At 44.1% G+C, this 12,282-nt stretch overlaps 1 long non-coding RNA gene across 3 annotated transcripts in view; it reads left to right on the forward strand.

Annotated features, from left to right (window-relative positions):
* The window catches only part of LOC146543205 (uncharacterized), a 140,789-nt gene that overhangs the window by 70,185 nt on the left and 58,322 nt on the right, over positions 1-12,282 (forward strand). Inside the window, exon 6 of one of the 3 annotated variants that reach the window (XR_014887082.1) lies at positions 9,023-9,124. The exons of the other annotated variants lie outside the window; for them this stretch is intronic. This is a non-coding gene — a long non-coding RNA (uncharacterized LOC146543205). The remainder of the gene's footprint in view (positions 1-9,022; positions 9,125-12,282) is intronic. 3 annotated transcript variants of the gene reach the window in all.

Consider the following 12,282-nt stretch of genomic DNA (forward strand, 5'->3'; position numbering starts at 1 on the left):
CGACTGTGATGTACTTTTCATAATATAACATTATATTATTTTTATTATTATTTACTGTTTGTGACTGATGCTATATTTATGAGAAGATTTTGTTTGAGCTCCATAATTTTTTGGTTTTCCATAAAAAATTTTAAGCTATATAACTAAATACTTCATGTTTTCTGATAAGGAAGGAAGGAAGGAAGGAAGGAAGGAAGGAAGGAAGGAAGGAAGGAAGGAAGGAAGGAAGGAAGGAAGGAAAGCCAGTCTTTTCATCTCTCTACCTCCCCCTGCTCCTTTACTCATCCTCGCTTTCTATTTTAATTCATTTTCTCTCTGAGAAAGAAATGATGAAGAAAAGCATTCTCTGTTCATCCTCTTTCAATAGCTCATGCATTCTAGGAGTGCTCAATTCTTCAATTCTTCTCTTCTCATTTCCCCCTGAGCAGTGCTGAAAAAGTATTGCAGCACGTGGTTTCAGTGTCCTGACAGTCTGCTGCTTATGGTAAATGTCATTTTACAATTTATTTATTTTTTTTTTTAAACTAGGGGTTTATTATTTTCTACAAGGATCCATTGTTTTAAACCACACAGCCAACATGTGTTTCTCGAGATATCGCTTACCTTTTAAACAAGTAGCAGTTGAGTTTCAGTTGTCAGACTTGGCTGTCTCAGGCTTCATACAGTTATTCTGTTCTGGTAACCTGATACAGCACAACAGGGTAAGAACAGAAAGAAAAGCCTGAATTTATGGTGGGTTTCAGTTCTAACCATGTAGTTGCTTAGGCTTTGTCTTTATCATGAATCATTTTTAATGACAGTTTAAGAGAAAAGACTTGAAAAGCAAATCTTACCTTTCTCATCACTGACAGCTTTTCATAACTTAAATCAGACTTTTTTATGGCATAGCTTTGCATTATGGGTATTATGCCAATGAAGAGCTAAAGTGAAGGGCTGTCTGGTAGTGGAGTAGATCCTCTTCCTTACTAGCACATGGTACATCTTTACAGCCTGAATTCCATAAGTGGATTTAAGCAGAGAGCAAGTTTTCCATTTGTGAATTCCTAAAAATTGTCCAGAGAGGTCCTCATAAGACACTTATCTTGGTCGCCTTTCACAAGGGCCTTACAGGTTCTCCAGAAACCTCCTTTCTCCATGTGAGCCAAAGGGTGAGAAGCAGAAACACTGGTGGCCAAAGCCCTCATGGACGTCAGCATAGGCAGAATGTCACTGCTTTCTTCCAGTACGCCTGCATCTAGAGGGAGCTCAGTCAGCGGGATTGTGGTCTCAGGTTGGCCTTTGCTTTGAGATTTATGCTGTTGGTGCAGTCAACAGAGAAAATTATCTGGGAAAATGGCTGGTTTGAGAACAGCTTGAGAGGGGTCAACCTTCTTTAGCAGAGCCCAAGAATGTACATTCAGTAACCAAAAGCAGAATTCTGGTTCCCTGGATGTGGACAGAAGATTTTGTCAGGAACACAGTCGTGGTGCCCAGTTGAATTAATAGAAAATATGCTCTTGTTTCAGCCAGAACTTAGTTGGCTTTTGGTCACTAATGTGACTTTGAAAAAGTGAATCTCTTCTTCAAGTGCAGGACCTTGCACTTGGCCTTGTTGAACTTCATGATTTTGGCACGGGTCCACCTTTCAAGCTTGTCCACGTCTTTCTGAGTATCACCCCTTCCCTCTAGTGTGACAGCTGCTCCACACAACTTGGTGTCATCTGCAAATTTGCCTAGGGTGCACTCGACCCCACTGCCCATGTCTCCTACAAAGATGTTAAATAACACCAGTCCCCACACCAATCACTAAGGAAAGCCACTAGTCACCAGTATCCACTTGGACATTGAGCCACTGACCACAACTTTCTGAGTGTGACCATTCAGCCAATTCCTTATCCAGCAAGTGATCTATTCATCAAATCCATTTTTCTCCAACTTGGCAACCAGGATGTCATGTGGGACGGTGTCAAACACTTTGCACAAGTCAAGGTAGATCAAATCCTGGTCCACAATGATTGTACAGCCCCTATTGATTGATACAAGGTGCTTTTCTGGCCCCTCTAGTGACTGGCCACATGGAGTTTTATGAAAGCCTTGCAGCAAATGGAAGCAGCCATTTTCACTCCAGTGCTATTTAGTTTAACATTTAGAAATGTCATTTAAAATGCTGAGGTATTAAATTCGTTCCCAATGCATACCATCCTGCTTTGGAGCAACATGTTACCTACCTGCTGGGACTTCTTGCAATCACAAAATGCTCACAGTCCATAGTGATCGTAACAGGGTAGCATTTGGCCCCACTTACTGTCCCTTTGGCCTAACAGTTTATGTTCATTAGGAGAAACTAGATGGTTTTGGTGTTGTGGTCACATCATCAGAAAAATAGCTGTGAACTGAAGGGGGTATCAAGAAGGACCAAAGAGTGAGTCAAGGTGTAGAACCTTCTGTTGTGTTAAAGTGAAACCGGGAGTGAGAATTTGAGTTGACATTGAAAAAGCATTTTCAAGTGCCTTTTTTTTTTTTTTCCTTCATCTTTTTTTCATACTCCTGGCGCTGCAAAATGTGGAAATTTTATCCTTCTTCCTGGCTCTTTGTTCTTAAGAGGCAGATATTTATCACATGCCTGTTTTCTTGGGGGAGTAAGCAAGCAACTTTTGGAACAGATTTTCTACTACTTGGCTAATGGGGAACAGCACAAATTACTTATTCCAAGAAGTTGGAGCAAGGCTGACAGCCTGAGGGTAGACCTAAAAGCACCATAACACTTTAGGCTTCAGGTGCTCTGAGATCTTTTAGAAATAAGTGCCTTGATCTTTTAGTGCCCTGGTAAATCATTTATTCTGATCACCTACTCAGGAGTCTCCCTTCTCCCATCCCATCCGATGAAATGAGCTCGACATCAACTGCCTGGTTTGCGTACACTGCTCGCTGCTCATAACCCAGCAGATGAACAGCAACAATTCAGAACTTCCAAAAGGCTCCCAGGTCTGTCTGGTAACCTCCTTTGGTAAGCAGCAGCCTCCATCAAATCAGACTGAAATACAAATTCCTCAGACAAACAAGGTGTCTGGAGCTGGAGCTTTAGGATGGGATTTATCCCTCTCACGTTACTGTGTGTCACAGACTGCGGCAGGATGTGTGTTGCTGAATGCACTGCAATCACCTCTGTTTCTTTCTCCTCCCACAGTATGCCTCTGTGCTCCTCCACAATTTGTTTCAATTCTCCTTCACCTCAGCATGACCAGGGTCCCCCAGGTTACTCAGTGATTCATCTCTGTGGAATCTGGGAGTGCTACTTCTCTGCTCCTACCCAGGTTGGCAAGAGGTTTATTAAAGCATTGAAGGTTAACCAGCTCCTCCTTTTGTGAATATTTAGGCTAAGAGTATTTGATGCCAAACTTTATTTTACACATGTATCCTGACACTATGCTTTAATACTGCAACCCGTGTTTCTCTTTAAGCATGGTTTTGAACAACTTTTTCAACTGCAATCGTATTAGAAGATCCTTGACACGCTGGTAATGCACATGGGGATTGATTTCAAGTGGATGTGTATTTGGATTGTCCTGTTTCTATTTCTGAAGCCCTCTCAAGGAAGCTCGCTCATTCTTCTCACCCCATCGCTTCCAATGGGGCCAAGTCATTGCATTCAGAGCGCGCACAATGACACCTCCGAGAGACTTGGACTGTTCTCTTGTCTCACTTCCACTCTCTCCCAGGCTGGATGCACACCCTGGAGGTATGTGGTTTGTCTCAAGATATAAGACTTCCCTCCTCAAAAACTGCATTACTTCAACAAGCCACAGCGGACTGGCAAGAGGGAGAAGGATCCTCTGTTAGCGCAGCTTTCCTCAGAGATCTTTTCTGCGATCTCCATGCAGCTGGAAACATACTCTTCCTCTCCTGAGCTTACGTGCATGCACATACACACATTCTCTCCTGCAGCAATTTCTCTGATGTGTAAGTACACTGACACACTTACACATACACAAATACTTTTCCTTTTTTGTGCTTACACATATACACAGGGAGAAATTCTCTTATTTGCACACTCACATTTACACTCATGCAAACTCCAAACTACAGCACATGCTGCTGTACACATTACTGCCATCTGTACACACGCAGCCTCTGCCTTGCAAGCATGCACACAGGGATACAGGTACATTTATTCACCTCACAAAGGTGTTGCAGAATGTGGAGGAAGAGATGGATAAATCAGGTGTAAAGGGACTTCTTGAAATTTAGTGCAGGCTCCTGATCCAAGCATGCTCAACAATGTGCTCAGAAAGGTTTGCTTGGGGCTTTATCCAATCAGATGTTTAAAACCTCCTGCAGTCAGAGTTTTGATAATGCAATTTTTTTGTCTTTATGTCCAAGCAAGATGTTCACTCCTTCAATTCATGACCTTTATTTTTACGTTTAATTTATTTCTTTTGCTCCTCTGCCACAGATGTTAACAAAGAGCTTGTGTATATCTACTTGATAACACCATAGGTATTGACAGGCTGCTATTAGATGCCCCCTAAGTCTTCTGCAGGTTGGACAAACCTTCCTTCAGCCTCTCTAGAGGACCTGAGCTCCAGCCTCCTCCTCATCTTCTGGATTTGTTCATCTTCCTTGCACTTGTGAGCCCACAAGTGGACACAGACCAGATGGGCTCTAACAATTTTACAGAGGATTAATATTTTCTGTTGATATGCTAGCTGTGCTCCTATTAGTCCAGCACAGGATGCGGTTAACTTCCATTGCTGTCTAGTGCCTCTATCATGGGTATCCATGGGCAGTTGGCTGTAATTGAATTGATAACAAAATAGTAAATAAGTAAACTGAATGGTGAGCATTGTTTCTTACCAGCCTGTGCTAAAATGTAGAGATCTCAAAGAATTTCATGACCATATTAGGATGCCAGGACTGATCTAGCTATCAGAGAACAGGGTGGTTAAGATGACCTACCAGATCTCTCATAATTCCATGATCATGAGCTTCGTTGCTCTTCTTTCTGGCTTTGAAGAAAGGATTTTACTTCCCCATGTTTGGAGAGGTTCAGCCAGGATCCTTCTCTTCCAGTCCTGTCTTGGTAGTAGCCAGTAGCCATATGGTAACAAGCCCTTGTCCAAATCTCACCATTCAGAAGGAGTATGAGTTAGACATCTATAGTCACTGGCACAAGGAACAGCTTTACAAGGAAAAGCTTACTGTGCTTTTACAATGTCCTGTACTATCACTGTATCCAACACAGATAAGAGCTGTGTACCGAGAGCTTGTTCAGTCTGATTCATCTGCATCATAAAAAATCTGAGTTTTGTCACCTAGTGTGTGGAAGAACTTTTAGTTCTGTAGAGACTACTACAAATCTATTATCTTGTAAGGCATGAAGTGAAGTAAAAGGTTTTTTAGGTTCATTATGGTATCTTTGAGTTCTGGCCTGGACCACTGATTGAGCACCTGGGGAAAGGACCTAGTCAGCCCTGGGAGCACAGGTGAAGGCAATTCAGCTGTGCAACAAGAAGGGGTGGAGCCTAGCTGCACCTCTCTTAGACCTCATTGATGGGCTGACTGCTACTGGGGAAGTATCTCTGTTGGATATTTCTCCTTGTGGAGTTGTCCCTATGAATCTAGACGTTCAGAGTTTGGTGAGCGCTTTCCATTTTCATTTGTAATACCTTTCCATTGTGCTAGTTCCTTTGTCATGACATCTCCTGTATCACCATTTGGTCTTGATGCTTTTTCTGATTGTTACTGCTTCCTTTTGGACCCTAGTTAGGAGAATCCCCATTCTCAGCTACAAGTGGAAGAAAGTCCTGAGCAGAAACAGGTGAATGGAAAGCTGAAATAAACAACTGCAAAGTTTCATCTTAAGGAAAAAAAATAAAGGAAACTGACATTTTATTAGCTTTTTTTTTTTTTTTTTTTTTTTTTTTTCCCATTTTTATGGCCAAACATCAAATTTTGCTAGTGCCATGGGATTACCCAAATCTGGATAATACAATATTCTGGTGTCTAAATGTTCAGCTAAAATTTTTCCCAACATCAGATTCTATTCTGTTTCTAATGGTGGTTTCAGCCAACACTAACAATGGGAAGATTGGAACACTTACAAAGTGGGCATTAACAGATGTGTCTTCATGGTTGTCATATTTGGTTTATCTTCAAGATGGGAGAAAATCTGGAGCACAGCATAAGTGTTGCTGTGGTGTATTCCTAGGGAGCTTTTTCCTCATAGAGCTCTTCCTTTTTCAGATGGGGATCAGGACAGGGGCTGGGAGCCTGGCCACTCCTCTTTGCCAGCTCTTTGTGACTCTTTTCCTTTGTCCACGGGCCAGGAGGATGAGCTTCCCCAGGGACTTTCTACTGCTGCTGAAAGAGCTCAAGATTTAAGACTCTCATCTTAAACAAAAACACAAAAACAAAAAGGACAGGAATCTGGTTGCCACAGATGAGATAAGAACAATAAGCTGAAGTGGCTTTGACTATTTTTTTTACTTTTATATTTATTTTCTTAGTGCAAGGGACAGCAGTGTAGGAGTATGTGACAGTGGTCGTTGATCAGAGGTTCGTGCAGTGGTGACCTGAGAAAGCATACAGATGTGAATTATATGTGCATGGATATGTACCTATATGTATCTTCTTTTTAGCTACCCGTGGTTCAGTTTCAGAGAGGCTCAGCTCTGGTTCCCGTTACAGATTTACTCAGGCGCAAAATTTGTTGGAATGGCAGAAGATTGATAAAAACTGAAAATAGCAGTTGACCTCTATTGTGTGTTTCCACCTATGTTTACTTTTAAGACATTGATAATGGTTATTTCTGGGATATCTTCAAATAAACAAAAAAGTGGACATCTATCTGTCTATATGTTTATGTGTGCACACTTAATGTGTATGAAGGCATCTATCTACATGTGAAGATGGATTTCTTATAAGGTATAAGCATCCTTCCACTCTGCCAGTCTATGTGGATGTTCAGTACACATGTCAGGATGTGCCTTCATCATTGTGCAGCATCTGCAAGTTTCTCCAGACTTTTGTGTGTGCACATTTTAGGACAGAATGACTGTTGGTTGTTCTGGGAACCGGCATGCGGGAATGGTTTTAAACTGAGACAGGGGAGGTTTAAGTTAAATATTAGGAGGAAGTTTTTCACTCAGAGGGTGGTGAGGCACTGGAACAGATTGCCCAAGGAGGTTGTGGGTGCCCCAGCCCTGGAGACATTCAAGGCCAGGCTGGATGTGGCTCTGGGCAGCCTGATCTGGTGGTTGGCGACCCTGCACACAGCAGGAGGTTGAAACTGGGTGATCATTGGGGTTCTTTTCAACCCAGGCCATTCTATGATCCAGGAACCAAATCCTGACTTTCTGGGTAAAGCCAGAAGTGTCAGCCATACAGTTCCTGCCTAGTATGTTGCCTCTGACCGACAGCTTGGCTGCAGGGGGAATGGTGAAGTTGGGCCTGTGTATGTGAATACATCTGAGTGTACAGTGAGGGTGGTCTGCGTTTAGCCTATGTATCAGGGTGAGTGTACAATGAGGGGGGCTGAGTGTGTGTGTTGGTGTCTCAACAGTGTTTGTTCTGGGGCCAGGGATGAGGCAGTACTGAGGGATGTGTTGTTCTCACATCCTTGCTAGCAGCAAACAATGTCACGCCTCCACCTGGGCTGACATGACATGTGCTGTATGAGCAGCAGCACCAACAAGCTGCAGAGCCACAAGAGAAGGCAAAGCTGTTCTTTTTGTTCATCTGTTAGGAAATCCTGCCAACTCCCGCAAAGCATGCTGGGATCCACACTGGCTTTTGGACTGGGACTCAGAGAGTGAGAGAGAGAGGCAGTAATTTGTTTGCCATTGCCCTCGAGCCAAGAAATCCAAACCCCAAGCATTTCCCAGGCTGTAGCACATTTGAATCAAAGAAGAGTGTCAGCAGCTCGCTCACACGGACCGGCAGCCACGCACACCCGCACTCAGGCACACACGTGTGCACATGCATGGGGAGAATGTTAGGGGAAGAGAATTGTTCCAGCACCACTGCGGTTAAGATGCTGAGACAATCTCGAGTTTTCAGGCCATAGCTGTCAGGATGCTTTGGTATATTCATCACCCCCTACTCCATGGTGATAAAAATTTACACAGCCAATGAAACGAAGATTAATTTCATGTGAAAAGCTGACAGAATGGCCCATGTCATTGCTTTATTTGTGCCAGCACTCAGTAACTCGGTGCAAGTTCCATTGAGGTGGCAGACATCCCGTCCCCTTGAGCCATCTCTTCTCCTCTCTAATGATGCCACCGTTTTGACAAAACCAAGCAACACAGCCGGTATGTGCGAATTTGGAATTAATTTTCTTCCAAAAGGTCAAGTATGTTAATGAGCTTTTGGCTGCCTGTGTTTTCTTTCTTGTGTTTTCCCCCCTATTAATGGGGGAAGAGGTGGGAAAAGGAAGGGGGAGAAATAATTGCAGAAATAAAAATGAAGAAAGGAGGAAAAGAAGGAAGTTGTAAGCATTGCAAGAGGTAGGATTTCAATGCAATTTTTCATGAGTTCTCCTTTTCCAGGACTGAGGTGGACTAATTGTATCAGTGCAAGTCTGTGCAGTTTGCTGGAAGCTGTTGAGTGAGGCCAGGGATGCCACGGATAGCAGAGTTGGTGTAACCTGGCACAGAGGAGGTGAATTGCACCCCTCTGGCACTCAGGAATTGATGGCAGCCCTGCATGCTGGCAGCTGCCTTTGTTTTCCATCCCAGAATGGCTGAGCTTTGCTCACCATGGGTCTGTGTGTGCACTGGGGTGAAGAGAGCACATGAAGGTAGAGGAGAGATTGAGTTTGGGTCTGAAGTTCTTGTGCCTGTTAGCAAGAGGAAGCTGGGAAGAAAGCTCTGCTGTCCTTGGAGAATCATCAGGGCCCAATAATTCATCTATCTTAGAAACATGTCAAAGAGGCTGTACAAAGAGAAATTGTCCCTGTCTTGTGCAATTGAAATGGGCTGTTTGAAATAACCAACCACTTCTCATCCCTGTGTTCCCCCAACTCCTGCCTTTATTTCTGCAGGTTAGACTTCACCACTTACAGGCTGACTGGCTTTCTCAGGGCACTGAGGGAAGATCAGCTTGAGAAAAGGCAGCAGAAACAGAAGACAGAGGGCCTGAGGAGGTGGGCATCATCCTGGAGTCTCTTCCTGGCTTTGTCGCTGCAATCTGAGTAGAACATCTAGGGCAGGATTCATCTCACCTTGTTTTAGCCTTAAGCACAGTATTTGGGTTGAATGTGTATCCTACCTAATTCAAGATGAGAGAAACTCCATTCCATCAATGGGTGTTTTTTTCTCCATTAAATATAAGGTGAAATCAAACTGTTAGCTGGGATTGAATTCCTACCTTTTTGAGGCTTAACATTACGGGGCATGATTTCCCCCCCCCATTCTCTTCTCCCTGCTCCCATCCTGGATCTCATTTCCATATAGTCTAATACAACAAGGAGAGGAAATTCAGTCTTGCCCCCAGAATTTATACAGATTGATGACTTTCACTCCAGCTTGCCCAGGCTGGCTCTATACTTGCCCACTGCTGTGGCAATGCAGGGTTGTTTTTACCTAGCTTTGCTGGTGTAAACCCAACATATGAATTCCTGGGCACTGTCCAAAAGATTTTGGTTGTCCTTGGAGGGTGCATGTTTTGCCATCCTGGCTACAGTGCAAGTGCAAAATGAATATGGAATGTATCAGTGCCACTGTCACTTGTGACGTATGTAAGGGTGACCTTAATTAGACTTTTGTTTCTTTTACACCTTACACATCTGGCTCTGTTGTATGAGCCACTCTGCATGTATGATCTTCACATGCTCCCTGCATGAATCACTGCAGCATGGCTGCCTCAGACTCATGCCCATGGCATGGATTGCAAAAGCATTCAAGTGACCAATCTTAATGATTTTCAGCTGACTGCTGGTATTGTCCTAAACATGAAAGTTCTACCCATAAACTACTGTACTGCCCACTCTCTCCTCCCTCTTTCCCAGGCTCTGCAGTGTACATGGAGGCACGTTCCTCTCTTGTAGCTGACACTGCTACAAGGTGGATTGCTCTGCAGACAGGTGGTGGATAGCTGGGGGCAGTGGGATCCACCAGGAGAGCTTCATGGGCTCTCTTGCATGTGCTTGCACACATTGTCTCAGAGCATTCGCAGGCATCATCAATACTTGTATTTTTTCACCATATATGTTGTTTGATTGCTAAGCAGATAAATTTTTCCTACTTAGAGGTGACTGCATATCTGTGATGAAAGGAAAAGATTTGCTAAACTCTCTGTATACATTTCATTACATGGGACTAAGGGGGAAAAAGAGATACATAAACTATTTCAGAGGCAACTTATATTTTGAGTGCTCAGTTTCAGCAACAGAAAGAATACGTGAAATGTATACAGAGAGATTGTTTCATTCATGGATACAGTGAAGTATCCCTGTTCTCTCTGTTCTTTTGGTGTCTGGGATGTCAGAAGAGGACAGGAGTTACAGAACTTGAGTTTTTAAGGGAACTTCTCACCCAGTAGCTCCCTGGGGCTTTAGCTGAACTGTGGGATACTCAGTGTTCCCAACTCTTGTGTCAAATACTGTCTTCTCTCTTCCCAGATGTGACCATGCACCATTTCTGTTTTCTCCCCTCCCACGCTCTGGTTTCCACAGGAAGGAATCCTGGGCATGTGAGTCAGGGAGCTACAGTGTGCTCTGATCCTGTCACCAGGCTGAGTGATTCAGGGCTGAGGCTGTACAACACACCTACCCCATGATTTACATGTAGCCCTTGGGACACTCAAAGCCACATTTTCTCAACATGCCAAATTCTTGAGAAAATCCACCCACTTGCTTTGGTGCATAAATATAAACTTAACTCTTAACAGAAATCAAATCTGTGAGGTGCACCCAGGAAGGAAATCCACTGTCCCGCTTCCTAGTGTTCCCCCATATTTGCAGGTAACCAGAGCATGAAGTGTCTTTCATCAGTGTGCTGCACTGCTTGCTTGCACCATGTTCTCTAAGCCTGTGTTCCTTTCTTTCGTTCTGTTATTTTTTCCCCTGTGTGAGAGCACTGGCGCCTATGATGGAAGGTCATCACTGAGGTTAGTCAACTGGCTCCAAGCATTAAGACTTCCTGCCCTACTCTGCTGAGCTGCCAAGTCCCCCTCCCCACTGCTTACCACAAAACCCAGTGTCTGCTTGTCTCCCTCCCCACCCTTATCATCCCTACCAATTTCTAATTCAGCAGCCTGTATAGCAGACAGAGTGGGAGGGGGAGGCACCCAAGCTACATTCAGATGTGTTTGAGCACCAGAAGCAGTTTGGCTGTAGGGTGATGTTGTCAATGTTGTTGAGCAATGTGCTTACAGACATTGCCAGAAGGTGAGCTGCCCTTGAATATGGGATAAGTACACCCAAGAGTCTGCAGGTAGTCCCCATGGGGATCTGTCCCTGTAGCTGACCTATTATTCCCACTGGAAAATGTCATTAAGTTTTTCAATCAGCAGGCTGGTTCTGGCAGCCTTAACTAGGAAAGAGTTTGTCTCAAATAGCTACGGAGAGCATGATTTTTGGCAGTTGATGCAAATTGGCTGCACAAGGAACTATAACTTCCTTAGAGAAATGCTAGGAGGTTACAGGTTGAAAAGAATTAGAAACCTCTGCCCTACATATGAACCTGGGGGAAAGCAAGAAACCTCCACCCCAAAGGGAGCAAGACGTCCCCAAAAGGACAATGGATGATGGGCGAGCAGCTGCAGATCAAGGGGAGGGAAGAAGCACCAGGGAACTGCCCATGGTGTGGGTCTGCACCTGGGCTGTGTGAAGGGAGCAGGAGCTAAGAGGAGCTTTATTTATGGAAGTGGATCATAAAACGGAAAAGATAGAACAGGATCCTGTGAGATAAATACAGTGGGAAGTGGGGGAGATGGGATGAGAGGTCGCTATTTGTGTGAAATCCAAGGGTGGGGGGATACTGCTCCAAAAAGCACCACAGAGATCAACCACATCCCAGTGAAAATACAGCTTTCTTTCAGGATAATATGGAAGCCCTCCATACCAATCCTTCAACAGGATGAGGAAGAACCCCACCCTGATGTGAGGCTTAAACCACAGCTCCTGGGAGGAGGGCTGCTACTGCTGTGCATACTGCTCAGGGTTCCCACTATGCAGCACCCCAGCATGTGCTCCTATGTCCCCATTTTTATGGGAATGTGGGAATTCAGGCTTGTAAGGATCCCCCTCTCAAACCAGAACAGATACAGCTACTTTCGGTCCCCTTAACTCTGTCTGCTTGC

This window comes from Meleagris gallopavo, chromosome 17, assembly GCF_905368555.1.
Source record: "Meleagris gallopavo chromosome 17, MGAL_WU_HG_1.1, whole genome shotgun sequence".
Lineage (NCBI taxonomy): Eukaryota > Metazoa > Chordata > Aves > Galliformes > Phasianidae > Meleagris > Meleagris gallopavo.